We start from the raw sequence: 6000 nt of genomic DNA, 5'->3' as shown, positions 1-6000 counted from the left end.
TTGTCAACAAGTGAAAGATGAGCATCAAAAGTTGGGAGGTTTATCCCAAGATATCTGTATTCCTACTTGGAAGTGAGAAGATTTGAATATTAACTTCATTATTGGTTTACCCCGCACCCAGCGGTAACATGACTCGATTTAGGTTATAGTAGACCGTTTGATGAAATCGACTTATTTCATTCCCATCAAGGTTTCTTATTCTGCGGAAAACTATGCTAAGTTGTATCTAAGGGATATGGTTAGGTTGTGTGGAGTGCCCCTATCCATTATGTCTGATCGTGGTACCCCATTCACTTCTTAGTTTTTGAAAGTCTTTCAAAAAAGGGCTTGGTACCCGTGTTAAGCTTAGTACAACCTTTCATCCTCAAATTGATGGGAAAGCGCAGCGTACTATCCAGACTTTGGAAGATATGTTGAGAGCTTGTGTAATTGACTTCAAGGGTAATTGGGATTATCATCTTTCTTTGATTGAATTTGCATATAATATAGCTATCACTCAAGCATTGGTATGGATCCATTTGAGGCTCTATATGGTAGGAGGTGTAGATATCATATACGTTGGTTTAATGTTTGTGAAGTTTCCTTGATAGGTCTCGAGTTGACACGTGAGGCTATGAAGAAAGTTTGGTTTATTAGAGAAAGGTTAAAACGACTTAAAGTCGACAAAAGTCCTATGCTGATGTTAGAAGAAAAGATCTTTAGTTTGATGTAGATGATTGGGTCTATTTGAAAATTTCACCCATGAAGGGTGTGATGAGATTTGAAAATAAAGGGAAACTTAGTCCCCATTATCTGGGCCCATATCAAATTTTGAGGCGTATTGGTAAAGTTGCTTATGAACTTGATGTACCTAATGACTTGGCATCGGTGCATCTGATTTTCCATATCTCCTTGTTGAAGAAATGTATTGGTGATCCGACATCTATAGTACTATTGGAGAGTCGTGGTATAAAAGATAGTCTTTCTTATGAAAAAGTTCTGGTTGCTATTTTAGACCGGCAAGTTTGCAAGTTGGGAAACAAAGAAGTTGCTTCCGTAAAGGTTCTTTGGAGGAATCAGTTAGTTGAGGATTCTACTTGGGAGGTCGAAGCCGATATGATGTCTTGTTATCCTTATCTCTTTCCCTCCGTTCCTACTCTAGCTTGGGGCATTTAGTTTCTCATGATTTTGTATTTTGGTTTCATGTGTCTTAGATATTCTCATGTTTCCTCACTTACACATATTCATGAAAGCTTAAATTTTGAGAAAATGAGTTAGCTTGATTGATTTCTCCATGTTTATGTGCATTTGAGTATGAGTTGCATATAGACCTTATGAGATGACACTTTGGATATTCTCTAGCTTGGAGTTGATTTTCCTCATTGGATATGCGCATTTATGTGACTGCATCCATGTTGGGCTGTTAGATCTTCTTCCTACCCTTTTTATGATGTCTTGAGTCCCATTCGAGGATGAATGTTCACAAGAGGGAGATATTGTAACACCTCAAATTTGAAAAGAATAAAAAAAATGCAGTTTTTGGGTTGCAGGTGTGACCTACAATTGGTAAGAGCACTTACGAACTGTAGGTGGCATCCATAGGTGAGAAGAAAAATAAAGTAATTTTTTTGGAAATTTCTTAGGACCTACGGTAACCATGTACGGTCCATAGGTAGACCTACGAACCGTACATGGGCCCTGTCGTTTGGAGGTCCAAATTCAAGTCTTTGAACCCCACCTACGGTCGACCAGGACGGTCTGTAATAGGACCTATGAACCATAGGTCCGAACCGTCAGTGGAGGTTCGACAATTTTATTTTAAGGACTTTTGGGTATTTTTCTAATTGTTTTAATCCAATACTATGTCGTTTTACCCTCTACCCCAGGCCCTATATAAAAAAATTTAACCCCCAAATTGCCTAATTGAACTCATTCTCCTAAATTCTCAAAAGTTGATCAAAGTTCTTCCCCAATATTTCTCTCTCTAAAGCTTGAAGAAGAAGTCTAGGGTTTCAAGTCTGCAATTCGCTGTCGATTATGGGCTTTTGACATCAAGGTATGATAGTATTCACCTATGGAGTTATTTCCTCCATAGGCTAGCTCCTAAATACTCCAAATTTACAAGTTAGAATCCAATTGAAGATAGGATTTTCTTCCATCTCATAAGTTCCTTTCAATTATGATCCAATTGATTATTTTATGTTTTTTTATGCACGAATTGAGATGGTTGCATGTTTTTAAGTCGAATTCACTTGAACCCATGCATGATCTATGAGTTCTAGATTTTTATCATATGATGAAGCTTTTGAACTATGAAAGATGATTTTATGAAGATATGCATGTTTATTTATGAAATTGGTGGAAATGATTTAAGCTTGCTTTGAGAGTAAATCATCGATGTTGTTGTTGTTGTTGTGAAAGGATTTTTCACATACTACTCAAAACATGATTGTGAAAGAATTTTCTCACATAAAGGATTCATAAGGTCGAAAGGTTTTCTCACATAAGATGAATCGAGATTAAGGAGTTATTCTAATGAATTTTAGCTTGGATTGGATACTTGATTATGCCTTTTCATGGATGATGAAAAGGATAAGATTAATGACTATTCTGTGGAATTTATGCTTAACATCGAGAGGATATCAATATGGAAGCTCTCCCGTAGTTGAGGTAGAGTTTCTAGTAGCAATCTCCCTATCTCATAACTATGCGCCACCATAGGTTGATATTAGATAGACATTAGATAGTGGATCCACCTGGTTCTTACCTTGGCAAGTAAGGACATCTCTTTTCGGTGTGGGATAGTCATCGGATTCCATGTTATAGCTCACATGGTCAATGTCGATTAAAGGCAAACTTCCCACAATAATGAACTAAAGTTACTTCTAGAAGTATCTCCGATATGTTTTAAAGATGTTTAGCTTGCATTGACCATGATTTCGAAATATGTCTTCTAACATGTTATTTTATGATTTAGCTTGGTCATTTCATGTGATATAATGTCCCTTTAAGCATGATTACATAACTCTTATACATTGCTATCATACTTAGTACATGTCATGTGCTAATGCATACTTGTGCCTACATTGTTTCACTAATATAGGGTCTGACACTTCCATTACGTACAGTCGTGGCTAGTGATCCCATATAGACATTGAATATTGGTGAGTCCTCATGTTCCAAGGACCAAGACTCTTTTATTGCTTTTATGTCTTTTCATTTCAAACTTTGTATGTGATGTATGAGTTACTTCTCAATTACTTCTTTGTGATGTAATAGATGACTTTGAGACTTATGTTAGACTTCCGCTATTTTTTCTTATCAAACTCTTTATGTTTCAAAAATGTCTTCTGAACTCTTTAAATTCTTGTATCTTGTATGATGTATGCTAAGTGGTTTGTATATGGGCTTTCGGGGTCCTCTACGCCATGTTACGACTAGGGTGTACTTTGGGTAGTGACAACAATATATATAAAATTCAATAAATTTCAAACTTTATTATATGTATCAAATACATATCAACTAACCTTAGTGTTATGTATCAATCACAAAAAAATAAATGCTTTTGAGAGCAATTATATATATAATGTATCTTTTATAAACTACAATAGTTTTCAATGAGAATAAGATACATATATAGTAATGTATCATGCAAAATTTTATCGGCATGATAGATAAATATTAATTTATACTATATGTATTTGATACATAAAATCTACCACAGAGTAATGCCTCGATCTCAAACCAAACAACTTATGGACAACAATTACTTGTTTAATGTATCCCGTAAGAATAAAATACTAATCAATTTAAAAGAGATACATAAATAGTAATGTATCATGCACTAATTTTTTAGGCATGCTATGTAAATTTGAATTTATACTAAATGTATCTGGTACATAGCAACTACCACATAGTAATGTATCGATCTCAAACCTAACATCTTATGAGCAATAATTACTTATTTAAAATATCTAGTAGAAATACAATACTTATCAATTTAAACAAGATACATAAATAGTAATGAATTGATAAGTCTATACATCTCAAAAACAAAATTCAAAAACGATTACACAACATTATTATAAAATGTATGGATGATCCATCAAAGCTATGTATCTCTTCAACCGTTTTGTCATTTGTATTAATGCATAACAAATACAATGAAAATTCAAGCTCTTGTTTCTTCACCTCAACGATGTATTGGATCTACTTATTTTTTCTCAACTCAACGATCTCTAATTCAGCTGCAATGACTGATTTGAGATTCACAAAATCAATATTTGACCAACAACAATTTTCACTTTTTTTTATCGCTCATACCTCACCTCACTTTCCCAGATTTCGGAATGTCTCAACAAGATTGACAGGTTCATGTTGTATCAGTACAATTTGTCGACAAGTTTGAAAGGTTCTTTGATGAACAGGAAGAAGAAATTTGAATTTTGAATTTGTTGATTCTATTAGGATTTACAACTGACTAATTGACAGTAAGAAGAAATATGTAAGCGTAATTTATGAGATTTTATTTTAATTTAATTTTTCATCCCCCATCTTTTTTAGCGTAACAGCTTGATACATTATGTATTAGCACTAATGTATCCAACATATGAGCTATGTATTCGAAAGTTATAAAAATTAAGGAATTATTATAATTAGAAAAAGAATAGGAATAAGATATAATTTACTCCTTATGTTGTATGGTTCTTAAAAGTTTTACTTAAAATAATGTTTAACGATGATATCTTTATTTAAGAGTTCTCATTGGACTTCAGCATTACTTATATGACTTATATGATAAAACAATGTTTTATTTTGTTTTGTATCTTCTAACAAAAAAAATAGATCACAAGATTAATATTTTTCATATTACCAGAAGGATTACATAAAAATCATAAACTAATATATATTGAGCAATAACTTATTGTAAATATTTCTTTCTTGACCAGCTTCATTTAAGCAAATTGACTGGTACTTCAACATGATCAAAGATTACAAGACCCAATAACAAAATTAATGTACAAAAAAAAAAAGGAAAAGGGTCAAAAATATCCCTCAACTTTAATTTATTAGTTGACTATATTCCTACCGTTAAAGCAAAGTTATTCATATCTCCGTCGTTACTAATTTCACAATTTATATCCCTCAATTGATGGAAATCCCCAAATCAAACAAAATTGACTCAATTTCTTAAAAAATGACTCATTCTCCATTTTAAACCCATGCCTATCTATCTCAAACCCAAAATAATTTAACCTATTTTCCTTGAAGATCCCAAAGGCGAAGCTCTCCATCCCAAGAACCAGAGAGAGCAAACATACCGTCGGAGGAGAGAACAACATCCTGAACAAAGTGGCCGTGGCCGGTGAGACAGCGACGGGGGACACCGTATTGTGCGCCGTCCTTGGTGAGAGACGAGACAATGATGGACTTGTCCCTGGAGGAAGTAACGATCATGTCGGAGTTATCAATTGGAGTGGCGATGGCAGTGACCCAATCGGTGTGGGCTTTCATGGTGCCGCGGAGGACAAGTGATTCTTGCGCTATTTTGTCAAGCAAGGTGGTCACCGCTCCGATTTTCCTCTAGAGGCAAATGAGACGACGATATAGCAGTGAAGCTGATAAAATTTATTGACTGGTTGTTTTCGTTTTATTTTCTAGTATTTCTTGGTTGCTGCATTGTTGATTAAGAAAAAAGGAAGTTCAAATGAAGAATCATGGCCGAATTAGGGTAACACAATTGTAGAATTATCATGACAGGCTTCAAATGTTTTTTTTTTAGAATGGATATAGATAATGAGTTAAATTATTTTGGGTTTAAGATAGATAGATGGGTCGGGCATGGTTTAAAATGGGAAATGAGTCATTTTTTAAGAAATCAGTCAATTTTGTTTGATTTGGAAATTTCCGTCAATTAAGGGGTATAAATGGTGAAATTAATAACGGCGAGCCTATGAATAACTTTGTTTTAACGGTAGAGATATAATCAACTAATAAACTAAAATTGAGAGGTATTTTTGA

The sequence above is a fragment of the Solanum tuberosum genome, unplaced genomic scaffold, assembly GCF_000226075.1.
Source record: "Solanum tuberosum cultivar DM 1-3 516 R44 unplaced genomic scaffold, SolTub_3.0 scf00001, whole genome shotgun sequence".
In the NCBI taxonomy this organism is placed as follows: Eukaryota; Viridiplantae; Streptophyta; class Magnoliopsida; order Solanales; family Solanaceae; genus Solanum; species Solanum tuberosum.
The sequence above is the reverse complement of the archived record's forward strand: the minus strand, read 5'-3'. Positions refer to the sequence as shown.